The following is a 13,778-nucleotide window of genomic DNA, read 5'->3' as shown; positions in this document are numbered from 1 at the left end:
CGCACTCAAAGCATTGGGGTCCCTTCATAATGGGGGGGTCCTTCCGGTCGATAGGGTCGGGGTTTGTGTGGCTCGGGGACCGGTTTCTTTTTATCCAGTTTGGGAGGAGTCGGGATGGGCTTGCTACTCTTGTCTGTATCCCATGAGAAAGTCCTGGGAGCTGCTCTGTTATAATTAGAGGCCATCTCAATGGCTTGTGCTGCCGTTAGTCCGGGATGTTGCCTCAACCATCTCTGAGTACCATAGGGTATGACCTCCATGAACTGTTCCAAGATGATGCTGGACATGATGTCCTCTTTGTAACGTATGTCCGGTCTTAGCCATTTCTCGGCGGCCATCTTGACTCTCAGGTACATGGTTTTGGGGTTCTCACCCGTGATACCCTTCTCCTTTCGGAAACGGAGTCTGTACGCCTCCGCATCCATTCCCAGATGGTCCAGAATCACCGCCTTGATGTCTGAATAGGTGGATGTGCCAGAATGGTTGGCCACCTGATAGGCAGCCTGGGCTTCTCCAGTCAATAAGGGAGCAAGGAAGAAGGGCCATTTGTCCTCGGGCCATCCACAAGCCCTAGCTGCCCGTTCAAAGTTCAACAGAAATGCGTCGGGATCTTCCCCTATCACATATTTCTGCAGGGCCACTCCCGAGGGGTGTGGTCCGACTAGTCTTGGGTTTGTTGCACTTGGGGCCTGCACGACTTTGTGGAGATTGTCCATCTGCTGAGTCATGGAGGTTCGGAATAGTTCTCTGTCGGCATCCGCAGTGTTGATCTGCTGGCTGATCGCCCATTCTAACTTTTGTTGCCCATCTATGAGTGTTTGGATTACTTGTTCCATGGCCATGGTCGTTTCTGAAGGGGTAGATCCCACTTCTGACACCAATGTGGGCATGGGAGTAGGGACGACCGTGACACCAAGTAGTGGGGTTAAAGACGGTTTTATTTTTATCGCTCTAGCAGGTTTAGACATCAACGTCTTTCTATTTCGAAGTGTCAGTCTCTCTCTGGCGAACACGCTGGGATCCGTGGCGGTGGTCTTCTCCTTCCTTAGTTGGGGGTAGATAGGACGTTCTCACAGTTGCCTCCGGCTCCGGTGCATGCAAGAGACCAACAGAGAGGAAAGCCGTTAGTGTCCAGTCCTCAATGGGGGTTGCACCAGGGGGGTCCGGGGTATGTGAGGGTAACCCAGTGAGTTGTGCCTTCTGATATATACAGTGCTCGGTGTACAAGGGAGGTGGGGGAAAAAGGGGAGGAACTGGGAAGGGAGTAGGAGAGTGGATGGGAAGGGAGAGCAACACAGGGTAGGAACAAACAGGGACTATCTACGCTATTCACACGCTATTGCTTCCCCTCCCCAACCAGGCTGCCCAACGCCGCCGTACCTGTGACAGCCACACTCCTCCCTCGGGAGCGTGGCACGGCAGTCCGCAAGGTCGTTGGCCTCCTGGCTTCCCTCCGTCCTCCGACTCTCCGTCCCCTCCGGGATGTTCCTCCGGGCTGACTCTCTCCGCGTTCTCTCCGGTTTCGCCTCCGTCCAACGTACATCACTTCCCTGTTTTTCTCCAATCCGGTCACTCTGACGTCCTTCGGGGGCATGTCCTCCTCTTCAGTGCAGAATGCCCAGTTAAAGGAGCCGCTGTTGTCGTCGTCATCCGGCTCGCATCGTCCTTCCTTCCACCGTTCAGACTGTAAAGAAGGAGTCAGTGGATGGTCAGCAGGGTAAGGGTTCCACCAGTCACGCGAGGTAGGCGCCCCCACCTCGTTACAATAACATATGCATCAAAAACCTTCATAAAGTACATCACAGATTAGGACAGCGTTAGAAAAGAATAAAACATCATAATGAAAAACATATGCTTAAAATAGTCAAATGAAGAAGAAAAGACTATAAAGAGTCTAACCTTAGTGAAGAAGATGCTGCAGCACCGCCTCCCCAACTGCTGTATCATCATGAGTTGCCAACTGCAGACAGTAGTGCTTTCTAAAAGTGTGCACACTTTTCCACGTAGCAGCTCGACAAATGTTCTCCAGCGTTACTCCAGCGAAGAGGGCCGTGGATGCTGACATTGTTCTGGTGGAATGCGCTTTAACCTTTCTTGCCAAAGGTTTGTTAGCTTTGTCATGACAGAAGAGAATGGTAGATGACAACCATCTAGCTATAGTTGCATTTGTTACAGCCTGACCCAAGGTGGCTTGACCATAAGCAACAAAAAGTTGATTAGATTTGCGGATGTCCTTTGTTTTTTGAAGATAAAACTTTAAACACTGTTTCACATCTAGGGAATGTAAAACTTTCTCTGTCGGAGTTTTAGGATCCGGGAAAAAAGTTTTGAGCTTGACAGGCTGATTGATGTGAAATTGTGTCGGCACCTTTGGGAAGAATCATGGGTTGGTCCTAAGCGTCACAAAGTCTCTAGAAAATTGCAAGAATGGGTGTGCAATTGTGAAGGCCTGTATCTCACTGACTCTGCGGGCAGAGGTGAGAGCCAGTAAAATCGCCACTTTCCAAGTTAGAAACTTCAACTCCACTTTATGAATAGGTTCAAAGGGCCTTTTCAGAAGTTGGGACAACACAATATTAAGATCCCATTCAGGAGGAGGAGGCCGAACTGGAGGAAAAGTTCGGAAGAGCCCTTTAAGGAATTGTTTGATCAAAGATGATGAACATAAAGATGGTTTGTTGAAACACTTTCTGAATCTGGATATTGCCGCCAGATGTACCTTAATGGACGAGAAAGCCAGTCCTGTTCTAGCTAAGGACAGCAGATAAGGAAGAATGTCCTCAGGTGGAGCTTGAAATGGATGAACATTATTTTCTCCACACCAAGAACAGAACCGTTTCCACTTAAAATGATATGTCCTGATGGTACTTTGCGCACGGGCCTGTGATAAGATCGCCCTGCAGTCTGAGGAGATGTTAAGATCCTTGAACTCTAGGAAGTCAGGAGCCAGGCGTGCAAGTGCAGCGACTGAGGATCCGGATGGCGGATCTGGCCCCCTTCCCTTGTTAACATGGACACTGTCGGTTTGAGACGAAGTGGGAACTGCTGAGAGAGTAGAAGAAGTTCCTGAAATCAATACTGTCTTGGCCAACGGGAAGCAATGAGGATGAGAGTGCAATGCTCCCTCTTCATCTTTTGAAGTACTTTCGGAATGAGTGGGATCGGAGGAAAAGCGTATGCAAAGATCCCGGACCATCTAATCAAAAGGGTATTTCCCCTTGAGAAAACCTGCTGGCGTAAAACAGGCATTTGCGGTTCTGTTGCGTGGCAAAAAGATCCAGTGTTGGTGCTCCCCATGTTTGAAAGATCTTGTCCACTTGTTGTTGCTCGAGTTCCCATTCGTGACAGCTCGTGAAAGACCTGCTGAGGTTGTCGGCTAGAGAGTTCTGAATACCCTGTACATGTTCTGCTCTGAGGGATATGCCATGGAGTATGGCCCATTCCCACATTTCTTGAGCTTCCAACGACAGGGTGAGAGACTTTGTTCCTCCTTGTTTGTTTATATAATACATGCTGGTGGTATTGTCCGTGCGAACCAGCACTGACGAATTCGCAATCCTTGGAAGAAAGGCTTGTAGGGATAGAAAAATGGCTCTCAGCTCCAAGCTGTTTATTTGTTTCTTTTGGTACTGACGAGACCATCGTCCTTGAATCTGAAGGTCCTGGAGGTGACCTCCCCAGCCTTCCATGGAAGCGTCTGTTGTAAGGATGAACTCCGGTATTTCGTGGAGAAATGTGAGGCCGGGCAACAAGTTGTGCGCCTTTGACCACCAAAGAATGGCTTGCTTCATCTTGGATGTTATTTTGATGCGATCGACGAATGATCCGTCGACTTGCCTCCACTGTCGAAGTAACTCCTCCTGCAGTGGTCTCATCCTGAGTCTCGCCATAGGGATGAGGCTGATTGCAGACAAGCACATCCCCAGAAGGGAAGCAAATGTCCGAACTGAAACGGACCTTCTTGCAAATATTTGTTTTGCCAGCCTTAAGAGTTTGTTTCGCCGTTTTTGAGTCAAGAACGCTTTGCACTGGCATGTGTCTAACACTGCTCCTAGAAAAGTCAACTCCTGACGAGGGTGAAGCTGAGATTTGCTGGAATAGTGGGTCAGTCCCAGATTTGAGAAAAGGGAGAGGGAACTCCTGACCGCCTCCATCGTGGATTTTCTTGATGGTCCTTTTAGTAGCCAGTAGTCGAGGTATGGGAAAACTTGTATTCCCTGTGACCTCAGCATGGCCGCCACCGGAGCCAAACATTTGGTGAATATTCTTGGCGCCGATTTCAGGCCGAATGGAAGCACTTTGAATTGAAAGTGGACGCCAGCCACTGCAAATCTTAGGTATTTGCGATGTTTTGGGTGAATAGGAATGTGGAAGTAGGCGTCTCTTCCAGACCCAGAGAAGACATAAAGTCCCCTTTGTTGAGACAATGCAGAATGTCCGTTAGCGTTACCATGCGAAAACTCTGCTTCTTCAGATATTTGTTGAGTTTGCGCAGATCTAATATTGGACGCCACTCTACTGAATTTTTTTCTACGAGGAAGAAGCGAGAATAAAACCCTTTCCCTTTCTGAGAGGCAGGAACTCGTTCTATCGCATTCTTGCGTAGCATCTTTAAGGCCTCTTTGAATAGTAAGTGAAGACGAGGGGGAGGGGGACCCCTGGGCGGCGCTGTTGGTGGTTTCTGTAAAAACTCCAGAGTGTGTCCATTCCTGACAAGATCCAGGACCCAGTGATCCGAAGTTATTTTCCGCCACTGTTGGTAAAAAGCAGAAATTTTGGCACCCACGGGGAGGGGAGGATAAATGACTGCCGTCCGGAAAAGCTCATTAGCGCTTGTTGGAATCACGCCCTTAATTGTTTGAGCGCCGTTTCCCTCCCTGACGAGAGAAACTACCAGAGGCAGGTTGTCTGTAAGATGACTGATAGTACGGCTGTTTGGACTGGGACTGGTACTGCCGATTTTGCTGGTTGGAATAGTTCCCTCTGGAAGAATAACCACGGCCTCTTGCTCCTCTAAAGGACCCCCTCTTGTATTGAAGGGTACCTAGAGATTTGGCAGTGTCCGTATTGGTTTTTATCGCCAGTAAGGCGTTATCGATGTGTTTTCCAAAAAGTGAATCCCCATCGTACGCCATGTCCAAGAGCTTCATTTGGACCTCAGGTCTGAAAGTGGTAGCCTTAAGCCAACCTTGACGCCGAAGGACTGCTGCTCCTGCCAATTGCCTAAAGTTGGTGTTGGAAATATCAAGGGCACAATCAATGATTTCCGATGCCGCCCTTTCACCCTCAAGTACGATTCTGCGTACCTCCTGCTGACTATCCTCAGGGATCAGATCAAGGAACTCAGACAGATCTGACCACATCTGCCTATCATAACGGGCCAGAATAGCAAGTGAATTAGCTGCCTTAATGGAGGCCGCTGCATTAGCAGAGAACTTTTTCCCAATTGCATCCAGTCTCCTGCCGTCCTTGTCAGGAGGTGTCGAAATTGGAGTGGCAGGGTTCTTGGACCTCTGTTGTGCTGCCTGAGATATGACCGAGTCCGGTCGAGGGTGTCCTATTAAGCAAGATGGAGTATCAGAAGGAGCTCGATACTTTTTTTCAATTCTTGGAAGGACTGCCGGAATGGAAGCAGGCGTTTTCATGATGTTGAGGCCCTCCTTCCATATATAATCGATAATAGGTATGGCTCTGGTGACTCTGCGATACCCTTCTTTAAAGTCATGCAAAAAGCAGTCAGACTGCTCAACTGTGACAGACAATTCAAATCTACTAGCAGCACGGTGCATAAGATTGTGAAAGCCGCTAATATCCTCAGGCGGAGAATCTGACGGGTGTGGAATAGGAGGTGAAGGGATAGGAATGACATAATCATCCCACGGATCCCTAGGTGTATGATCCGGCAACACGCCCTCTTCCCTGCTCTCATTATCATCCTGAGAAGAGGTATCAGTGTCAGCTTGAGGTGCAGGGTCAGCGTCCTGCCTTGGTGACAATGAAGCTTGCGGTGAAGGAGGCCTTGGTATGTCAACCTGAACAGGCTGCACAGAAGGTGTAACAGGAGCTGGAGGAAATCTCTGGCGATAGTCTGCCAGCATAGCTTGTAAATCTTGGATCAAAGTAGGTAGGAGATGACTTGTGTCCTCTGAACGAGAGGGTCTTGGCTGGGGCGAATGGTATGGCATTGACAAGTCTTCATTCGCATAATGATCCTGGTCATAGTCCTCATCATCCTCCTGATATTTGATGTTCAATTGTGGAGGGTGACAGGCAACCCCAAAAGGTCCCTCATCCTCTTCGCCGTTATCCGATTCTACATCCACATAGGTCTCCAAAAGATGTGATGGAACCAGTGGAGAAATGTGAGAGTAGTCTCTCTGATAAGTTTTCATTTGAAAATGAGTATATTGCATCCTCTTTGGAGGTGAGTCGGGCAGAAGATGAGCCGATGTCAAAGCTCTCATTTAAGACATTTCCGTAGACGGAGCTGCCGTCAACGGTATGGATGTTGCCGTCGACGAGACCGTCGACGAAGGAGTCTTCGTCGACGAATCCTTCGTCGACGAGGCCGTCAATGATGTCGTCGTCGACGAGGTCGTTGATGGTGTCTTCGTCGACGAATCCTTCGACGACGAGGCCGTCGGTGTCTTCGTCGACAAATTTTTCGTCAACGTGGCCGTCGTTGGTGCCTTCGTCGACGATTCCTTTGTGGACGAGGCCGTCGATGGTGTCTTTGTCGACGAGTCCTTTGTCGACGAGGCCGTCGATGGTGTCTTCGTCGACGAAACCTTCGTCGACAAGGTCGTTGATGACTTCGACAATGGAACTGCCGTCGACGGGCCTGTAGATTTCGTCGACGGAGTCTTAGTCGACATGGCTGAAAGGATCTTCGTCGATGGGGCTGTCGACGACGGGACAGTCGACGATGATTTCGACATCTGAATTCTAGCTGACACCACAGGAGAAGTAATAGCTGAAGTGGTGGTCATAACAGAAGTAATTGAAGAGGTAGAAGTAGTAGTACTCAGAGTGGACGGTCCTGAAGGAAGTGATGCACTCTTTGAGGGTTCTGAGACTCTTTGAGAGGATTTAAGATTTTTCTTCCCCTCAGGAGAAGAGCTCTCTCTGGATCTGGCTCTCTTGCTGGAGGTAGAGGCCTTGTCCTCAATCATCATCTGTAGAAGATGATTTTAACCACAAAAGCACCCTTGCCTCTCTATCCCTGAAGGTTTTTGAAGGGAAGGTACGGCAAATTCTACAATCCTTCACAACATGGGAGGGGTGCAGACAATGAATGCAGTCAGAGTGCTGGTCGTCCACATGGACCCTCTTCTTAAAGCAGGTTCCACAAGCCTTGAAAAGAGCCTTCTTTTCAGACATTTTGAAGAGAAAAAGACAAAAACTGAGTAGGCACTCAGGGAGACTCCCTTACACACGAAGTGAGGTGAAAATCTGAGGAGAACTGCCTGGGCTGGGAAGGTTCTAGAGGGTGAGGACAGCTGATTGGCTGAGGCTACTATTTCAGGTCTTTTTACATAATGAGGTAGATAGGCTGCTATGTTTTGGGCTTAGCTAGGCCTTCAGGCTTTCCAGCCTACTACAAGAAAGTTTTTAGGCACTGCTATTGTATATATTTTTACAGTGGGACTCCCGCCTCGACGACGGGGAATGATTCAGGCATGTGAATCTATGAAAGATACCCCAATACTGGATAACAAACAGATACTGCCCGGAAACATACGCAGTTACTGCAAGGTCAATGGTCTACCCCCGAAGGGAATCGGAGAACATCACAGCGCTTATGCCCAAATATACGTCCCGGCGAGGTTTCGATACATTAAATAGGGCTAATATTTTACAAATTCTCCAACACATTCCAGAGCTATCACATCGCACAACAGAAGATCTAATCCGAGTTCAATTCAAGGCCCAGAGAAATAATACAACAAAAGAATCGATAATAGTAACATGAAAAACCAGCACGATAGCCCAAATGATCATAACAGAAAAGGCCCAATTCGCAAAATGGGAGATCAACGTACATGAACCCAAAGAGGAAAAATATACTGGCAGACTCAGCAACAGAAAAACACAGAAGCAGAGAAAGTCCATCTTAAGAGGCAAACCCAAGTTGCTTATCCCAAACCATTCTCCAACTTGAGAATACCATTCTCACCTACTTCCTCTACAACAGGGCGTAAAATCACAGAAAGAGAAAAAGCAGAGGCGTATACATATGATAAGGATGGAGCAGTAACAAACCTGTCAGGTCGGCAATCAAACTGATCCTAACACAAAGGGACTCAACTGGCCTGCGAGCAAAAGCAACTAAATCATAAAAGTAATTTCATGGAACGTGTACGGAATGTAAATCAGGCTACAGATCAGAGCTGTCTTTGAATTTTTACAGACTGGGGACCTGCTGTGTCTCCAGGAAACCTGGCTACTCTCCCCATTGGTTATACCAGGATTCGAGGAATTTCAACACCCAGCAAAAATGCATAATGTATTTGGAAGGCCATCAGGGGGCCTATCCATAGACGTAAGGTTTGGCACTACCATAACGTCAGCAAAATCCCCAATATGCACAGGCATGGTCAAAGCCTTACACTTCCAAGGCCTGAAACTGAACGGGTCCCCAATAACAACCCTACTCTTAAATGTTTACTTCAATTGCAAAGATACCCCGAGACATGGCAAGGTGAGGGAACTGGTCGACACACTTGAAGAACTGTTCAGTAACTACACGAATTGTCGGATAATAATGGTCAGTGACTTTAATACTCACAACCTGGGAACAGAAGCAGACGCCTCACCACCTAGGGACCATGCTGGTAACGTTACACACTTGCAGACTTGATGGAGCAAGGACTCGTAGAAAAGAGACTTGCTCAGACGCAATCCTCTTGAGTAACTTTTAACCCCGTATAAACCTTGTATTGTGTAAATTAATATGCACAACAGACTAGACTAAAGAAAAAGAAGCTTGCCTTTGTGTTTTACTAACAAGTAACTCGAGTGAGATTCTAAAATGGCCGCTAACTGAAAATCTTTAGTACGCATGCGTCTACTGCATCTCCCTAGTATGACGTACCTTCGCTTGGAGGGAATTTCTTGCGCTTGCGCAGTTACGGACAAGATAACTGCTTTTAAACTCGCATGCTTGGCATCTGCTTTGCGGAAAACTAAAACAAGTTTTTTTTCTAATGCTAATGCGGGAAAGATTTAATAAGTAAATGGGGTTAGAATAGAGATAGGTAGTATACTGTGAAACCATTTATTCTTGAAAATAACATTTGCCTTCCATATTTTGGCGTCTCGAGTATGATAGAAGTAAGCAGAATCATGTGACTGAAATGTTAATCTGTGCATGCTTATTGAGAGTGAATCTACAACGATGACTACAAACTTGAATACAAGCCAAGGCCACTGAGTGTCCTGGCCTGGGAACCAAGTGGTGAAGTGTTCACCAGGATGCCAGAAACTGTGGAAGCTATTATTAATGTTGCAAAAATAATGTGAATGTGGGTGGGAAATAAAGTTTGAATAAAGAAATAAGGGGATATGTTTATTAACAAAGGGCTAACTGAAAAGAGTTATATGTAAGCATGGTGTGAAGATCACCTTCCCTTGCCTGTCCAATCAGAGTGAGGAGTTTCATGATATTGAAACATTTTTGGGAGGTACATGAACACAGTAGGGTATAATTGAGGTAGATCTTAGCTAGTTAGGGAGCATGAGACCGGAATGCTGCCTGAATGAGACGTCAATGCTGAATGATGCAGAGACCGGGATGCTGTTGGAGTGACAAGAGAAGCTGAAGAAGAATCGAATTGCAGAACCATATATCTTAAGCTAACTAATTTAAAAGAAGATCGCAGAAGAATCTCGAGGAGGAAGAGAGTGTCAGAGAGGGGTGCTACGCAAGTATCGGTGATAGAGAGGTCGTCTGTCCTGTCCTGATTCCTGTCCTGAAGCCTTTGGTCGCCAGATCTTTCCTTGGGGACTCTTCCCAGCCCCTTGGCCAGGGGGTTGGTTTTCACACCATAATTGGTAAATATAATTATATGTCTGTTTATGAGCCAATGTCTTTCTCTCTACCCTCTCCTTTCCATGCAATAGTCATTGCGTAGTATAAATGAATGCATTTGATAACTGATTTATTGAATCTTCCTTCCTATGAGGAGACGGAGACTGTTCTGTACTTAGTAAGTGGTTCACATGAAAGTATTCTTAGATAAATATTTAAAACACTTCCTGACTGTGATCATTTAATATTTGCAAGTAAGTTGATTTATGTAATTTCGCCATCAATCAGTTCAACTAATAGTCCATCGACCAGAGGAAAGAACTTTTTGATTAGTGAAAGGTTAGTTAGGAACCAGAAGTAACTAATCTTGGCATGGTAAGAAATTCATAAATCATGACCCCATCGTTTTTTTCCGCATTGTTGCGAAATGTGTGTATGGGCCCAGGTGAGTATATAGTGTTGGATTACTTGTTGCTGGTAAGCCACTGGATCAATTTTCTGGTAGCAGAGCTATGGGTATTATTAACTAGTTTGGTGATTAGTATTGCTTATTGATGTTGATCATTGATTTATGTTAACAAAAAGAGTTTGCGTTTTGTTATATGTTGTCCAGAATTCTCGGGAAATTGAATAGCGGGTGGCACTAGAAACCACACTGCAGTGAGGTTATTCGTCTGTTAGAATAGCACTGAGAAGCTATGCAGTACTGGCAGTGTTAAAATTAGGGACTATTTTGTAATAAAAGTGAGGGATTAATAGCAGGGTTCGCTGGTGAAACTTTGGTCTTATATCACCTAGTAAGAGTAACACCGAAGGAGTAGCAGGATCTTCCAAGCTTGATTGAAGGGTAAATGGAAAGTTTTACTCGCAGTGTATGAAAAGTAAATGGAAGGTCTTACTCAAAGAAGAGTGAGCGGAAGGTTTTACTTGCAGTTGAAAGAATGAATCCATCCTTTAATTTAGCAGAACAGCCAGAGTAGCAAATGTTTTTATGTTGTTATTAAAGGATTTTCTTTGAAAGAAAAGTAGAGAAGGAGTAGTTTCTGTCCTGTAACTCCAGTTCTGTAGTAGGGGTATCTCTGTTATAGTCATAATCTAGTGAATAGTCCCGCCCATGTGCGTGGACCCCGGCAATCAAAAATAATCTCTTAAGTTGTCAAAATAATGCAGAAACTGCAAAGACACTTAAGAGAGAATTTAAAGACAAATAATGCAGCCTATATCCACAGGCTACACTGTCCAGTACTTCAACTAGAAATTCCACCAAAAAACACCACACAATACAGCCTGCCCAGTTTCTACCATAGAGAAACTTGCCTCCCCCAGTAAAAGACTCTGGAATGATAGAGAGGAAGGTAGGGACAGACAAGCCCCATAGGCTGCCATTATGTGGCTTAAATAGGATACTGTGCTTTACGAGAACTTTCCAGAACTTCTCCCAGTATCCCAGAATGCATAGCAGGTCCCTCTACTTTCAGTTCTTTTTGAAGGCGAAGCACGCCAGACCTGTCGCATTCCTTACATGATGAAATATCTCCACCGGGGAGGAGGGCGGGCGCTTATGACTATAACAGAGATACCCCTACTACAGAACTGGAGTTACAGGACAGAAACTACTCCTTCTGTAGTAGGGGATCTCTGTATATAGTTATAATCTGATGAATAGAATGGCAAGCCCATCCCCACACCAAAGCGGCGGTGGAGAATAAACACATAACGCCACTACTGTGCGAACAAATTCCGCAGCGAAGCCTGCCCAACCTGAGCGTCTACCCTGGCGTCAGTGTCCAGGCAGTAATGCTTAGCAAAGGTATGAACCGACTTCCAAGTGGCTGCCTTGCAGATTTCAGCAATCAGCACGTTACGGAGCAGAGCCATCGTGGCAGCTTTGCCCCTGGTGGAATGAGTCTTAGGCTTACCTCCTAAGGTCTTATTAGTCTTCTGGTAACATAATTGTATGCAGGACACAATCCACCTAGAGATGGACTGCTTAGAGGTCGCAAAACCCGTCCTGACCGATCCATAATTGATGAACAACTGGTCAGACCTACGAATATCTTTGGTTTTATCCAGATAAAATTTCAACACCCTCCTAACATCCAGGGAATGGAGAGACCTCTCCGCTGGGGATGAAGGGTTCTGAAAAAACGTAGGCAAAGTTATGGTCTGGTTGACATGAAAATCAGAAATAACCTTGGGAAGAAATTTAGGGTGAGTACGCATAACAACCTTAGCAGCATGAAACACAGTATAAGGTTCAGTACAACACAACGCCTGAATTTCACTCACCCTGCGGGCCGATGTAATGGCCACGAGAAACGCCGCCTTCCAGAACAGGTGCTGCAAAGAAGCCTTATGAATAGGTTCAAAAGGCTCCTTCATCAATCTGGACAGCACCACATTCAATTCCCATGAAGGCGAAGGAAGCCTGACAGGAGGGAATACTTTCTTCAATCCTTCCAGAAAATCTTTGATCACAGGGATCTGGAAAAAGGAAGTCTGTGAAGGGCATTTCCTGTAGGCAGTCAATGCAGCAAGATGAACCTTAATTGAATGAACATTAAGGCCAGACTGCGCCAAATGTAAAAGGTAAGGAAGGATGACATCTTCCTTACAGGTCGTAGGATCATGGCTCTTAGACTGGCACCAGATACAAAACCTCTTCCACTTGTAAGCATATGAAGTCCGAGTGGAAGGTCTCTTAGACTCCTTCATTATGTCCATGCAATCATCGGGCAGATTCAGATGGCCATATTGCACTATCTCAGGAGCCATGCCGCCAAACTCAAAGACGAGAGGTTGGGGTGTAACATCCGTCCCCCGAACTTCGTGAGAAGGTCCGGCCTGCACGGCAACCGAATGTGAGGAAGGAGAGACCGGTGAAGTAGGTCCGTGAACCACCACTGCCTGGGCCACTCCGGGGCAATGAGTATCATCCGAGCCCTGGACCGGGCCAGCTTGATGAGAACTGCCGGAATCAGGGGAATGGGAGGAAAGGCGTACAGAAAGCTGTTCGTCCAGTCTATCCATAACGCATTCCCCAACGTCCCTTGCTGGAAGTACCAGGAGGCGAAGTCTCTGCACTTGCTGTTTTCGGCGGTGGCGAACAAATCTACGTCTGGAGTTCCCCACCTTGCGAAGACTTCTCCTAGTACTTCGCCGTTTATGACCCACTCGTGGTTTTCCTGAACCAGCCTGCTCAGTGCGTCTGCCTGAACATTCTGCACACCTGGCAGATGGGTAGCCGTTATCGTCAGTCCTCTGGCTAGGAGCCAGTGCCAAATCGCCTGCGCCTCCTGTGACAGAGTGCGCGATCTCGAGCCCCCCTGCTTGTTGAGGTAATACATCGTGGTGGTATTGTCCGTCTGTACAAGCAGGGAGTTGGTCTGGAAGGACGGAAGAAAGGCCTTCAGTACCAAGTGAACAGCTCTGAGTTCCAGGAAATTGATGTGATACGTGGCCTCCATTGGTGACCACGTTCCTTGAATCTGTAGAGTCCGGGAGTGCGCTCCCCATCCCAGGAGAGAAGCATCCGTCACGACAGTCTGCGTGGGAATGTCCTTGTGAAAGGGAACCCCTCTGAGGAGATTCTCCGCCGAACACCACCACTTCAGAGACTGAAGAGCATGCAGCGACAGTCGAATCTTGTCGTCCCAAGATCCTTTCCTCTGATCCCACTGGTCCTCCAAGCACTCCTGCAGCGGTCTCATGTGCAGCCGTGCGTGTGGCGTCAGGAAGGTACAAGAGG

Source organism: Lissotriton vulgaris, chromosome 1_1 (genome assembly GCF_964263255.1).
Source record: "Lissotriton vulgaris chromosome 1_1, aLisVul1.2, whole genome shotgun sequence".
NCBI lineage: Eukaryota > Metazoa > Chordata > Amphibia > Caudata > Salamandridae > Lissotriton > Lissotriton vulgaris.
This window is presented reverse-complemented; position numbering follows the sequence as displayed.